Source organism: Pezoporus flaviventris, unplaced genomic scaffold (assembly GCF_033815535.1).
Source record: "Pezoporus flaviventris isolate CSIRO_AGI_PZ_B2104156 unplaced genomic scaffold, CSIRO_AGI_Pfla_v1 ptg000037l, whole genome shotgun sequence".
Classification (NCBI taxonomy): Eukaryota; Metazoa; Chordata; class Aves; order Psittaciformes; family Psittacidae; genus Pezoporus; species Pezoporus flaviventris.
Window position 1 is genome coordinate 14,383,120 of NW_026892585.1, and position 15,841 is coordinate 14,398,960.

Sequence of the window (15,841 nt, forward strand, 5' to 3'; positions counted from 1 at the left end):
GCAGTTAAATACCAAATACAGTGTTTAGTATTTCCAGGAAATCCATTCTTTTCCATAACTGTTTTTACACCATCGCTGAAACAAACTGGGAGTAAGTTTTAGATATGGGAGAGCACTGTGCTCCTGCCTGCATTAGAAATCTTCCTCAATGACTAGTCAAGTGACAGATGAAAACCTTTCCCTGCCTTGGAGTGAGAACCTGCATTATGCTTAGCTGCTATTTTAAAACTCCAGTCTATATAGTAACTAAATTAAACAGCAAACAGCACCAAGAGGGGATACATTAACACAAAACCTAAGCCCCTCTCAGCTGTGGCCAAGGTTCTCTCCTCACAGCAATGAGTTGTTCTAAAACAAGGATGTGATCCCTGATAACAAAGTTCTTGTTCTGGAGAAGTTCAAAACTCCTCAGGAAAACAGCTCAACAGTGTAATGTTATTAAGAAATATCCGGGATAGACGTGATGGGGCTGCTTTGACTGGAGCCACCAAGTCCTAGAGGAAACACAGAGCAATAGTGGCCAGTGCATCTCATTAGCATCACAGATGAAATGCTGACTTTCCTTTGACACATCCCGAAACACCTGCCTGTGAGCACAGAGAACAGCCCTTTGGGAAGGGGAGAAATTACCCTTTTCCCACTCATCCTGTAGTATTTCTTCCAAACAAGCAGCCATGCCCCACCGATGGAGTCAGATCTGCACTGGCGCTGGGGGTGGTGGGTGGCTCCACATACCATTTTAAGTCCAAAATGTGAAGTATCTGTATTCCTGGTTTACCCTGGAGGTCCCCGAGTAGAGGCTGGGTAGGAACTTGCACTACCTGCTAAAACCCAACAGATTTAACAGCATTTACAAGCCCATAAAACAGGTTCCACAGACACATGCCCAATCTAACAGATAATTTAAGGGCAGCAGCAGTGGAACGTGGCTTTATGTAGGCACCATCCCTTTGCAGCTGGGCGTTTGACCAGAGAAAACTCTTTGGGGTGAAGCGAGTTCAATCGATGTCTAGTTGAGTAGGTGGGGTGTTGACTGCAAGGAACCTACAAATGTGCCCATAAAATGGTTGGGGAGGCTTTTAAAATTAATAGGTGGTGCTTTCCCCTCTCTTTTCCCCCTTCAAGAGCAACTGTTGCCGCCCAATGATTAATTAAAAAGCCTGCCAAAGGGTTGGGGGATTGGCTTCCTGGGGAAGGTGAGTAGGGAAGACATCTTTCCGTCTGGGAAGGGAAGGGAGGGCTGGGTGAGGCAGAGCTGCACCAGCAGATGCTGAGGGTCGACGCTGCCCCAGATTCCTCGGGAAGGCGGGAGCGGCGGGGGAGCGGGAGCGGGGCGGCGGGGGGTAGCGGTGGCCTGATGGCGTCGGGGCAGTCGGACGCTCCACGGGCTCACCTCCGTGCTCCCTTCCCCTCCGACAGCTGCTTTACCCGGATGCTTCCTTAGGGTGGGGTTCCTGCGCTGGAATAGCGCGTGCGGCTCGGGCGGCAGGCATGGACGTGCCGAAACCCCCGAGGAGGTGGGGGGGACCCCGGCCCCCCATAGCGCTGCCTCACCCGCAGCCTCCAGCTCCACATGGCCGAGGAGCGCGGGGCGCGCCGCCCTCCCGCCGCCCGCTCATACAGAGCCGAGGGAGCCGTCCCTTCGGAAAATGGCCGTGGGGAGCGGCAGGCGGGCCGGGGGGCTCTGCGCAAGGGACAGCGCCGGGAGCGCGGGCACCGGCAGGCCCCCGGGACGCGCCCTCCCGTCCCCCCGCCGCCCCTCCTTCCCCAGCTGCCCGCTGTTCTCCCATCCCCCCTCGTGTCCCTTCACACCCCACCGAGAGCCTTCCCCAGCCCCTTCCCCCCCCCCCCCGCCCGCAGCCCCGGGCCGGAGGATCGCGGCGGGGGGCCCCGGCTGGAAAAGGGCCGGGAGGGCTGCAGCCACCGGAGAGCGAGCACACGGTGCCTTCCGGACGATGCTCCTTTGCAGTAGCCACAAAAGACCGGGAATAAAACCAGCAGAGATCCCGGTTTCAAAGCAGCGGGAGAAGGGAAGACACCGGTATTTCCCTTTGCGTTGACCTCGGGGAGGGTGCCCTAACCTGGCTGCCAAGGGAAAGCCGAGCCACCCCAAAATGTTTTAGCGTGTTCGTGCTTTACATTAACAATTCACAATTGGCTCTATACATATTTAAATAAGGACATTATTAAGCCTGCGCCTATTCAGACATATGCCCCTAGCAGGGGTGCTGGCTTCCCTTGTTCTCTTTGGCTGGGGTCTTGATGAGGATATAGCAGAGCCAGAGGAAGAGTGTGAACACGGTGTGGTTCCCAAGGAAGTGCGTTTTACATCCCTGCATAGATAAAATACGACGTCCTTCCCGGTGCCACAGGTAAATCTGGTCTAGAAAGACCCACGTGCCAGGCAATGATACTCAGTGTTTCCTTTTCCTCCGGCAGAAGCCAAAGTCAAAAGGGTAGCAAGCACTGAAACAGAGAGTGCTTGAAACAGAGAGACTGACTGAAGTCAGTCTCCTTGTGGGAGCTGTACCCCGCAAACAGGCTGGGTTCAACACATCCACAGCACCAGCACTGTCAATGCAGACCTGGTCAGCACCCCTTTTTTGTCATAAAGTACAGCCCTATCTTCCCTGATGCCTTCACATTCATGTTTTCAGGGCAGCAGGATCCTTGCTCTTCAACATGGACATCTTGCCATGAAGTTTGATGTATATTTACACAGAGAAAGCCTGAGAAACCTCTGGTGCTGCTTATCTTTGTAGTCAGTCTCTATTCTCCTTTGCCCAACTCTTAGCCATCTCTTTCCTGTTTCACCTGGGTTTTTTCCACCCTGCTTCCCTTTTCAAATGCTGACCTTAAGTTCCCACCCGATTTCCCTTCCCCAGTTGTTATCCCCTGTCTCCCAGTCTCTATACCTGCCCCTCTCCTCCTTACTGAGCAGTATGTTGCGCCTCCATCCCTCTGCTCCTTAAGTCACCATCCTTACCCGTGCCAGAAGGCTGAAGTTAGCAAGTGAAGTGTTCCTGACAGGATTCTGTGGCCAGTTTATGACTGGGGATCCCTGTGCATTTTGACTGAACCCTGCTTGTAGACTTGCCCACCCCGGAGCCGGTGCAACACGTGCTCCCATCCACACAAATATATGTTTTAGGCAATGAACTACAGGGGAAAGCACTCCTTGTGCCCTGTAGGCTCCATCATTTGAAGGGCTCCCATTGTCCCTGAGAACAGCCTTGGTGAAGGTCAGGGTTTGCTGGAGTCTTGCTGCTGCTCTGGAGAAACCCTGTGTGTTCAAGTGGGGTTTGGAGAGGATGGAGAAGCAGCAGCATCAAGGCGGGGGACGGGAGACGGGTTCAATACAGCGTGTTCAAGCAGCCCCTCCAGGGGATTGCTTCTCAGAACCAGCACACGGGTGTTGCACAGTGCTGCTGCAATGACTGATCTCCTGCAAGGAGAGCTCCAGCGGTGGTACTGTCTCACCAGAGGTTCAGGTGGAGCAGCTGGGAGCGCAGGGAGTGCCACCGACGGAAGGCTGAGGTCAGCGTGATCCTGAGCTCAGGCTGCGGCGGAGCTGGTTTCTGGCAAGAAGCTGGCACTGTGCTGGAGAAGCAGCAGCGCAGACCCTGAGCCGAGAGGAGGAAGTTAAAAGCAGATGAGATCGTTGTGGGTTTGCAGTAACCGATGCCTGACAGGAAGAGCAAATTCATGCCAGCACAAGGGAAAGAGGAAAAAGGAGGAGGGCAGTGGTGAAAAATCCATACTGTTCACTCAGTAACTGAAGAGTTGTCTGACCCCAGAAGAAAAACAACATATTAGCTGCAAGAAGAAAAATAAGACTATTTCTGTGGCACTCTCTGAACCTGAAGTTTTGCTTCTTTATTAATGGTAACCCGTTAGGACTGTAAACATCACCTTCTCTCTGCAGACCTCTCTGCTGATTTGAAATTGTAGGAGTTCCATGATTATTGATTCAAATGTTAGTAGCTTGTACTCAGCAAAACACCACAGAAATGGATTCATCTCAAAACAACTTTCTGTAATAAGGAACTTCACTGTAGCTGGAGGCAAGGAGGTGGCTTAGTTCTCAGAGGTGCGGAGACAGGAGGGCTTGGCAGGTAGGGAAAGCACTGGTTGTGGAAAGTAGATCAAGCTGAAAGCTCCAGATTAGAGTCATCCACTGCCAGAGATGACTTCCTGGACAAGCATGATGCCCTTTATGTCTTCATCCTGTTCATTCCTGCTCTCTTCCATAGGCAGGGGTCACAGAATTTCCACAGCCGCCTGCTCTCACCACAGTGTGATTGTCCTGTGGTGTGTCCCAGAATCTCCTCTCTCCACCAGATTCTCCTGTTCCCCATGCCCCCTCATTCATATACCTTTTCTTTGTGTATTTTCTTTCCTGCTTCTTCAGTAACTTCTCAAGCTACTCCTGATTTTAGCAGTTTGCACTGCTGTCTTCAGCCTTGAACTTGTTTTCCCCTCTCCTCGCCCATGTTCCAATATGGTTTAGCAAAGCAATGAGAAATTCCTTCCTTACACCTCTCTTCTCTCTTCACTTCTGGTGCATTTGCTATTCTTCCCATTTCTGAAGCTCATGAATGCTGTTAAGCATTTGCCACACACCCAGACAACCAGCAAATCCTGCCTGCCTATCTCGGCTGCATGGCACTTTTCTTCCTCCATCTTTGCCAAGGAGGAATTGTATTTTGAGTGTAAAGGTGATGCTGATGCAGTTAATGCTCTCTGTTGTCGGAGAGGAAGACCACCTTCCCAGCAAAGGAAAGGAATTGAAGCAGAGCCTTCCCTGGTTAAGCCTGACCTAGTGCACCTGGTGACATGTGGGAAATCGTTGTGTAGTTCTTCAGAGCTTCACTCACATTCCTTGTGATTAGTAGAAGATTATGGGAACTTTTTGCATGGATATCACCATCAAGAAAGTAAGCTGGCAGCACCCTTCCATGAGCAGTTGTTGTGCTTGATATTTAAGAAGCCAACTCATAAAATTATCACTATAGCTATGGAGGCTCATCTTTCTCACCCAGAAGGAGTTAGGGAGCAGACTGTGACAAAAAGACCTTGGTAGTATTTGGAGCTATCGGAGTTTGGGGGCTGCATCTTCCTTGGGGCTGTCATTCAGCAGGGACTCGATGCTGGTCCATGCTGCTTTTCAGCAGCAAATGGGTCACACAGCTGCTCAGATGCATTTAGTTGCCTCTGACGTGCCTTTGGTAAAAGGCAGTGAGTCTGCACAGTGTAGTTGTGGTGGAACTAATGAGCTAAAAGTAGAAAACAGGAGGAGACAACAGCAGGTGGCTTTAGCAGGCGGGAAAATGAAGGCTTCTATTTCCACATGCCGCAGAGGATGATTTTAGCTATTCGGGTAGGTATTTGAGTGGAAATCCTCTCTGCCGCTTGCCAGGCTCAGCAAGAGATGAGCAGAGACGCTGTTCTGAGACCCTGTTTCCCTCCCCATATTCATTTCACCAGCCCTGATGGGGTGAGTGGTGAAGCCCAGAGCTGGATCCATCGACAGCTGCTCCCAGTTCACCCAGAGATGCCAGCAGCCCTCTCCCTTGGCTTTGTTAAGCTTCCCCGTGTGCTGTGCTGTGACAGAAGCAGCAGCCACCAGTTACTTTTTCCTCCAGAAGCTGTAGAAGAGAGTGGGTTTCATCTCTGGGACACAGAGTTTGCCAGAGGCAGCCATCGAGTTACCACCTTCATCCCACAGGGTGACACATTGAGGTGGTTCAGAAGCTTGCGCTGGTGGAGAGCACAGCAAACCCCTCGTTGCTGTGTGGCTGGGAGGGCTGGGGCATGATGCCAGATGCACCTCCCGAGTGGGATGGGGATTGCTGGGACACACACAACAGGTGTTGGAGGGTTGTGGGTGTAGGTCTGTCTGATGTGAGTAGGAAGCCCTTCAGGGCGTGAGGCATGGTCTACCTGCAGTGCTCCCAGAGACCTTCCCTGAGCTCCCTCCCTCTGTGTGCTTCCCAGGAGAAGGAGTAGAACACAGCAGGTGTGGTAGGAAAAGGCATCCAGACCAATCCCCCAAAGGGAGCAAGCTCTTAGAGAAGCTGGAGAGGTTTTTTATAGAATCCTTGTGATGTGTGTATAATTCTCCTGTCCATTAAACACCTGAGTAACTCTGTGCTCACAAGCCATCCCCATTACACCTCTGGAACCATGCTGTTTTTGTAAGAGAGTGCAGACTTTGCTGCGATGTTACTGAAGGGGAACTTCTGTATTCAAACCACCTGCAAGCAACAAGTATGTTTCCAAACTTGTAAAGGTAGCAATGAGAACTTCACAGCACTCAGATGACATGTAGAGCACTCCTGAGATGCTTCTCCACTGCTTCATCCTTCTGCCAGATAATTTAGCATAGGGAATGGGTTTTATTCACATAAAAACACATACCTTACAGAGGGGATAATTTACATGCTTGGAGGTCAGCAGTTTTGCTTAACATCACAGAATGCAGTGGCTGTGTGCAGAAGCCACGGAGGAAAAAAGCCCAGTGTCTCAAGTCAGGAGACAGAAGCACAGGGGTATTCTGCTCATCCTCTACTAACCCAGCCCAGCTCATCCTCAGGGTCACACGTGGTGACACCGTCTCAAGGGGGATGTGTGGCAGTATGGACTGCTGTTTTAAAGAGGGCAACACCTACACCACCTTGGAAGCTTGCTGTTTAACAATACTGTTCAGTGCCTTTTGCCAGTGCAGGGGAGGGAGAGGCAGAGGTGAAGCGACTTTCTAAGAGTGATTGCTCCAGGCAATGTGGACTCGGAACCACACATTGTCATTTGGAGGGTTACTGTGTACAAACAAGATCCCTCTGCTGAGGATGGCTGAACCTCACCAGTTTCATTTAGAAGTAAGAACATAAATAAATACTGCACTGTTTTGCTGCACTTCCCAGTCATTGCTCTAGAGAGCCAGAAGAACCTGCAGTTGTCTCCAGGAAGAGTGGTGGGATACATTCCTGCTCCCACCCTCCTCCTCTTCCTTTCTCTTCACAGTGCCTCTGTTCCAGCAGACTAACCTCTGTGCTAGGGTTTACAGAAACTGCACCTGTTCCTGGAGTAAGGAAGTCATCACCAACATTTCCTTTAAAAAAATGGGTATCAGGGGATTTCCTGGTCAAGAAAAAGACACAGACACATTTTAAAAGACGAATTAATCCAGGCTGGAGCAGAGTTTGGTCCTACTTGGACAGGCAAAAGCCAGGGTGTTGCCCCCAGTGATGCGCAGAGTGGCAGCAGCCACTCAGATCACAGCCGTGCTCCCTCAGTCGCTGTCTCCTGCCTGGAAGGATGAGTCCCTGTGGAATGTCAGTGGGTTTCTGACCACAGGATAGGGGAAAGGAGACACTGTGACACTGTTTTCCTCCTCATGGAGCAAGAAGAAATGCTCCTCAGAGGAGGAAAGAGAAATGTGTTTTAGTGACATACCACTAAGGGCAGGACATGACAGGTCCTGTTTGGCTTCCTATTTAAGGTCTGCCATTAACCTACCCCTCCTCTCCAGCCTTGCTGCAGGAGTCTTCTCTGTGACAATGCCTGAAGGATGCCTGAAGATCTGCCTCCTCCAGATCTCTGGGTGCCCATCTCATTAAAAAACCTTCTTCTGCCTTGGCTTTCCTTCCTGATAAGCTCCAAAGCTGATGTTAATGCTCTCCATCCCCTCAAAGATGCATTTCTGCATGAGAATCCCCGTATTCTCAGGCAAGTTAGTGCAAAACCATCAGCAATTTTGCTCATTCCTCCATGGGGTTTGGGCTCAGGATCCCATGCAGGGGGATAGGTCCATGGTTAGAAAACAAAGCTTTTGCTTTTAGAAAAGTTTTGACCTGCTCATTTTACAGCAAACTTTAGCTAAGTCTTCCTTTAGCTTGTTCCTCCACACTTCCCCCACCCTGAGGACTCCAGCCCTGTTATCTACTTAATTCTTATTATTTTTGCTTACTTTCTCCTTCTATGCATTAGAGGTGCTTCGTCCATTCTATCAATTTCCCACACCGCTGGCAATACCCCAGAGAAGGGGACTCTAGTGGCTGTGGCAAGGACAGTAGCAAGGGAGAACTGTACATTACCCACCAAAAAAAAACATTTTGAAGAAGCTGAAGGAGGAGATGATGAAACAGGGATCTGCCCACTGTGGGGAGTCCATCTTAAAGCCAGGCATGTCCTTCATAGGTCTAGCAATTTCCCAGTTACCTGCCTCCATTAGTTAATTAAATTGACTAATGATATCCTTAGCCAAAGGAGACTTGGAACAGTCACAAAGAAGATGATGAAGGAGCAGGCAGTTGCTAGTCCTTGCATTCCTGTTGCGCTGTTCCAACAGGTGAAGAAGATTTCCTCTCTGTGAGTAGCTAGAATCTACTGTTTCCTGGAGACACTGCTTCTTTTCGCAGTTTGGGAACTCAGGTAGAATGATTTCTTCCCAAGTTTCCCCAGTTTGATGTTTTAACACATCCTAGCTGGGACTCAGCCTCCTGGATTCACTGTTCCCATCTCTTCCCCAGGCAGGGTTCAGGATTTCACTTGTCCTCTCTGAACACAGCCCGACCTCTGCTTTTCTGCTTTTGAAGACAGCTGAGATGCACACGGGGACCCAGGAAGATACTGTGTTGTTCCTAGCTCCTCGGGAGGCACACGCAGCAGATGCCAAACCATCATCTGGTGTTTTACCTGGACACAGCCCAGAGGGGCTGGCAACAAAGCCGGGGGAGCAGCCAGGTGTGGGGCCCGAGGTCCCTGAGCTCACCCTTTGTGCTGGCTGGCGTGGAGACAGCGCTGCGCTGCAGCATGGTTGTTCCTTGGATGAAGGCTCCGCTGAGTCTTCCTCACAGCTGCAATGCAGGAAATCTTTATAGAAAATAAAATAGGAAGGGAAAAGAAAAGAAGGAAAAGGAGAGGAGAGGGGAAGGCAAAGGCAAAGGAAAACGGAAAGGGGAAAAGGAAGGGAAAGGAAGGATAAAGGGAATGGGAAGGGAAGGATAAAGGGGAGGGAAAGGAAGGGAAGGATAAACGGAAGAGAAACATAAATGGAAGGGAAGGAATTAGATAGGAAAAGAAAAAGAGAGAGAAAGAAAAAAAAGGAAAAGGAAAAGAAAGAAAAAGAGAAAGGTAGCAGTCTGGAAGGCATGGGCAGGTGGCATGTGGCAAGGAGGGGGTTAAGCACAGAGGGATAGGGGCTGGCCGGTGGGAGGCAGAAGCAGACACAGATGCTGGGGTGGCTCCTCCTTTGTGCTCCCCTGTCAGAGGTGGACACCGGGGACCTCACAAGGAGCAAATCGTTTCTTTATTTGTTCACTCACTTCTGGACTCCTCCAGCCGTTTAAAAGGAACCAGAGTCAGGAGCACAACCAGGGTCGGGAGCACAAGTAGCATCTTCTTCCCACGGGACTCAAACAGAATACAGTGACCTCAGTTCCAGCTTTCTGAACACTTCCCCTTCCCATAACCCAAGCACAGTGCCAGTTACTGCCAGTCCTACCTGCCAGGCAGCCGCTGGAGCTCACAGCTGGGCTCACAGCGTGGCTGTCTCAGGTAAGGTCAGGTCAGCGGGTTTTGCTCTGTACCAGAGCAGGGGAAGGAGCTGCTGGGTCCCCATGGGCCCATGGCTGCAGCTTTTGCTCCCCCTTCCTCTGTGAATGGCAAGGTAGAGTGAGGGCAAGTGGGGGGATGCTCCCAGGTGCCTAAGCTAGCTTGGGTGCTGTTGGTGGGTTAGGCTGTATGGTCAGCCTCCGGACTGGGCTGCACAGCTGCTGTTTGATTAACACAGGGATAACCACCGGCTCAAGTGGCCCCAAATTCTGCAGCAAAGAGCCCAGGATTCTCTGGCTTTGGAGAGCTGAACTGTCTGTGTGGTACCATCCAGGATGCACTAACACCCCGGAGTGTAGGGAATAGTAAAACATGGCTTCTGTCATATCTTTTAAAAGTGCTGGCGTTTGAGCATGCCTTTCCGTCTGCTCTGCCTTGTGCAGCCGGCAGGCACCACATGGGTGATCAGCAAGGAGGGGCCTGTCCCACCAGTGCTGGTGTGGCGTGGGATAAGCATGGGCTGAGGACTGGGGCTCAGCCCTTCCCCAGGCTGAAGCAAGCTGTCTGTCCCTTCATCATCTGCATCCACCTGAGGTAGGAACCTCTTGGTGCTGCAGTTCAAGAACCAGACTCTCTTAAAACCCATCCTCTCCTGCAACATCTGCTTGGGACTGGGCAGACCTGGTCTGTGCGTGTGTGGCTGCTCTTGTCTGTTCCGCATCTGTCAGTGCTGGTATAGACTTTATAAACTTATTTATAGATTTATATAAGTTGTTTAATCATCTCTCACAGATCCTCTCGCGAATCGCCCACTGTCCTCCAACGCTGGAACAGACCAGATGAAAAAATGATGCAAGAAGGGCATTTATTAACCTCATCTTCATACATGGGAAACTGAGATTAACTGCTCTATCCAAGGGTACCCACACAGGCTGAGGTAGGAACTGAAACCAGACCTCCTACATTCCCACCACATCCGGTAGCTCTATCCCAGCATGAACTTCCCTTTCCAGGGAATGTTCTCAGCTATATCAATATCTAGTCTGGTGTTAACTTCCATGAGGTTTTGTCTCTCTACATTTTGAAGACCTATTGTTCTTGTTTCCTTTCTGTGAAATCCTCAGGTGGGTTGCTGCATGGGTTCCTTTCTAGCCTCTAGTAGATGGAAATTCAACACACTGTGTGTAAGACTACCTGGAAATTTGTACTTTGAAAGGATGTCTCATTTTGAAACAAGAAAAGATCCCTGCACTTTGTGTTCCATTGTGAGTGTGAGCCCAGCACTAGAATTCTGGGGTTCAGTGAAGCTTAATTTTTGCTACCTTTTCCCTTGAAGTGCTAGCAGCTAATGTGCTGGTATCAAACACCCCTGGGAGAGCCAGCTGCATTGCAGAGGGCCACAGCTACCCTGGCTGTGCAGCAACAGCTGCAGTTACCTCTGCTGCCATCACTCAATCAGATTTGGCATTAGCCACTTGTAATTATGACTTATGTTGTCGTAAACCTGTGAAGCACACCTTGACACACCTTGATAGTCTTCAGCTTGGCAAATAACCCTTCCTTACCTGCTCTAAAGACACAGCAGGTCTGCTAGATGTTCCCCTGTCATGGTCCACTGGGACGAGCTGGCATCTTTACTGGTTAGATGTGCACTGATACACGAGGAGGAAAGGCTTTGGAACATGAAATGCAGGTTAGGACCTATTATCTCTGCCTTTCCCCCTTCTCTTCTGGTCAAGGAGAACAGAGCATTCAGCGCACTATCGTGTGCATCACCCCATGCAAGGGGGGAAAAGAAAGCCAGTGAGAACAATGGGTACAGAGCAGCATCCCTCTACCTGGCTAGGAGCAACAGTGGGGCAGTCAGTGTTCTGCTAAGGGAAACTTGGCTACCTGTAATTAACCTTCATCTAAAGTGCATTAATTGCTCTGAAGGAAGGTGAAAAACTGTGAGAAGTGTTCATGCCCTGTGGAACTATTGAAATATTTCAGTCACACTGGAGTTGTATTCGAAGCACTGTTAAAATCTTGGGGGTTGTTTTGTTGTTGTTGGGGGTCTTTTTTTCCTGTTTCTTATAAGCTAGAACCTAGGAATCCAAATTGGCAGCTCCTTATGGAAGAGAGGATCCTCAACCAGGAGGAATTCAGCTGTAAAGTAACCATGGGATTTGACATGTAGGATTTTTCAGTGTGAAACCGATCACATCCTGCTCCCATGGTGCAACCTGACATCTAGAGCAAGAAGAAGAGAAATAGAAGTATTAGGAAAACATGTTAGACTGTGGAAGCAGGAGACAGCAGCTACTGCCCAAGCCATCCATTCTGTGGCCATCACCCGAGGTCATTCCAAAATATCCCAGCAGAGCACATGAAGCCATCAGCCGGGTGAATGTTCCCCAATGAAGGCATTTTGTGTGTTTGTTGGGAGGTTTGATACTACACATTTGTAAAGGTCGGTGTTGCCGGTGTAGCAGAATCACACATCAACAGTGATTTAGTAATCAGCATTCAGTGGCTCCTCTTTCCTGCCCTGCTGTGGGAGTTGGGTATCTGCTTTCAGAGCCCATATAAGATATGGAGCCACTGTGAATTATTAAAGTCTAGTGTCACATAGGGTATGAACACCAGTTACCTTTAGCCATCCTTCAGGTTCTTTTTATCTCCATGAGTTTAAAAGGTTTCTACTGTGATACAGAGAGGGCCAGCTTACAGTCATTGAAAAAGTGCTGTAAATAACCTTGGATCCACATACCAAACCAGCAAAAGCTTGGTTCGTTATCATCGTGCTGAGAACAGGAGTGAAAATGGAGCAGCAAAAGAGAGGCGTCCAAGCAGCCTGTGGTTCCTCCATCTAGAGATCTGCAAGACTGCTCTCTGCACAGCACTGATCTGTTGTTCTACCCCAATGAGTTTATAAGTGGGGTTTTGTTCTTCATTTAAAGCTAATATAAAGACCTGTGCAAGCTCCTATGATACATCTATGCAACTTTGGGAGTTATTTGTCAGTATTTTCCTTTGGGATAAATCTTGAAAGACAGAGATACAGAAGCATCTTGGAGGGTTCTCACTTGTGCCTGTGCTGCTTTGCTGCTGATGCTCTATTTCATGTGTTAGGGACAGGGTTGGCATGAGAAAATCCAGCCTGGAAAATCTGGCAGATCATAATTACTGTATTTGAGATGCTGTGCAGAGAATATGTGCCCTCCTCCCAGTGAGGTACTGGGAGGAGGATAAGGGTGGAATCACAGATGGGGATGCTGGAACAGTCAATTGGTCTGGGTCTTGGTGACCACAGTTCTCTACTCTTGATCCCCAAAGCATCAGACACCTTGGTGGTTGGAGAGCCCCACCAAAACAAAAGAAGAAACTGAAAAAAATCAAAGGTTGGAAAGAAGGAAAATAACTGCTTTTTAAGCTTAAATACTATTTTACACAGGAAGCACTGCTAGCCTTCTGCACTGCAGCCACTTAGAATCATAGAATAGTTAGGGATGGAAAGGACCTTAAGATCATCAAGTTCCAACTTGTGCAAGAACTGGTTTAAAGAAAGCTTTGCAGATCTTGGTTAAGGAAGATCCTCATTCATGTTTCGTCAAATAAATTTGGTTATTAATCTGAATGTGAGAGATCTGCTGTTAGCTCTCAGATGTAACCCAGCTGCTAGCACAAGGGGTAGGAACTCTTTCTGCATAAGGTGGTCTCTCACTTCCTCATGGAACCCAACAGACCTGCTGAAGTGGCTCCTGGCCTTTTCGAGGCCACTGGTGTATGACAGGTTTTTAAATGGATGTTTCATTTTGTGTATGTAAAGCAGTAGAAGGAAAGCGATAGAAAGTGTTTATCCCAGGTTGTTTTCCTTCTCTGGTTTAGAGAATTCACCTCAGATCTAGAGGACTGCAGCAGCTAAGCACAGCAGCCCGAGAGTAAACGGCAGCAATGGTGTATGTACACCTTGCTGTTCATCCTGTGCTTTCCCAAAAAGCATTCATCATCTGTCTGGGTCATACCTCTGCTGTTCCAGGCAGCACCACAGCCAAACACTTTGGTAAGTACAGCGAGACCAAAGGCTAAATGTCATTACAGGTTTGAGGTAGAGCCATACAGGCCAAATGACAAAGCGGTATTGCCTTAATAAATCTCACCTCATGGCCACCACCTTTACACACACACTCTCACCCTCGCTCAGAAGTTCTTCTGACCCAACACGTAAACCAGTATGTCTGGCTGTTGTCATCTGGTGCACTTTCCCATTACACACAGTCTAGGACTAGCCTGTAGCAACTGTAGCAACGCTGGCGAGCTTTTTGTGGCCACTTCTTCGAAGCATTTGGGAACACAGTACATTTAAGAGCAAGTGTTATCTTGCATTCCATACCCTGGGCCTAGGACTGAGGCTATACAAAACCACAGATGAACTGTCAGGTTCGGCTAAACTCAGCATTTAAATACTCCCCTCAATACAACCCGAGCTCATTGTATCATACTGTAGACCAGCATAAAGTAACACTAAGCTTTGTTACTTAGGTTGACTTATTTTTACCTTGTTGCAAAACTTCAGTATTTGATCAGTGCTGTCACTATGCATGTGATCCCTGATCTAGAACTAGAGAAAATAGACAAATGACTAAAGTATGGCTCTACTTAACTAGCTGTGTTTAGAGACACAGTATGAGTTATACAGGCTATTTCAGTTCATAAACAGAATCAGGAGCTTATAAAAATGGTGTTCCTGAATCCCTTCATGACAGAAGGAAGCAGACAAGGCTTCCATCGCTGAGCAGAACACATGCCATGAAGTTACAGAATACTGCTAACACAGAGATCTCCGACCAATAGGTCTCAGTTAAAAAAATAGTAATACTACAAAAAATACACAAATGAGGAAATAAATACAAATTATCTGCCCCAATTCAGGACTGACAATAAAATTCTCCCCTGTGAGGGTGCTGAGGCACCGGCACAGGGTGCTCAGAGAAGCTGTGGCTGCCCCATCCCTGGCAGTGTTCAAGGCCAGGCTGAACAGGGCTTGGAGCAACCTGCTCTAGTGGAAGGTGTCCCTCCCAACCCAAACCTTACTATGATTATTCACCCATTACATACATGTGCTGGTACGTCCAATACGGCAAGAATTACTGCTGTCACCTGTTCTTCCAACAGACTGAATCACATCAGTCAGCATAAAGCACAAAACGCACCACACAATACCTCACTGTTGCTATGTAGAGCTTTACATGCACTTATGACAAACAGGAGTGTCAGGTTGTTAGGTCTGACTGCTCCAAAAAAGAGTCTCCAAGGTACAGATTAAGATGCTTCTTTCCACCTTGCAGGCAATGTGTTTGTTGAACTGCTCCCCAGCTGCTTTGCTAACTTCCTGACCCTTGGCAATTATTGGCCACAAATCCCATAACCTGGCAAGAAGTAGTCACCTCTTCTCTCTCCCTTCCCATTATTGTAACTCCCTGAGCCTGAATGCCTCTGCAACCAGTCCTGTGGCCATTTCCCATGCTTCTGCATCCAGTTGCCTATTTCTGCACATGACTCATTAATTCCGAAAGAACAAAAACAAAATTGAGAATACCAAGAGTTCTCCATGTTGAGACTTTGGCATTTTGGTTTAGAGAACAATTTTCTTAACGTTCCCTGATTGGTCTGGATCACCCATAAATCCCAGTAACACCGTCAGAACTGGAATGTTAACTTCAGTGCTTCAGATTCCCTGCTTCCATTTTACTGAGAGTTTTCAACTGCAATTTGTGAATAAAACAATGAAGTATTGTGCAATAACCACCAAGAACTTGTTTTGTCACCCATTTCTCCTCGTTTATTGTACCAAGCTCTTAAAATAGCTAGATGTGTGCGTTTCTTTTAATTACCTGATAATAGTTCCTGGCACTGACATTGAGAAGTAGTTAACAAAATGACGTTTCATACCCTAACCATCTTAAAATGCTGACAAATTTTTGGTGGCTCTCCCTGACAATCAGGATGAAATGATTTTTGCTGCAAGAGCTTTGTAGTCCTACTCCTTTTGCTGTGCCAATATTGACATTCAATCAGCCACATGGCACATTATTTCAGAGGGCAAAACCTGCCAGAAATCTAAACAAAGCCAATCGTGTTTCTCTCCTTAAACCATCTCACCATGACCCCAGCAAGCGCCAAAGCTGGCACAAGAGGAAGCTGGAAGGACCCACTCTGCTTTGCCACCCTGTGTAACCACAGGCAAATTCTCAGGGAAGACAAGGCTCCCAAGAAGACAGGCAAATGCTGACTTTATTATCCA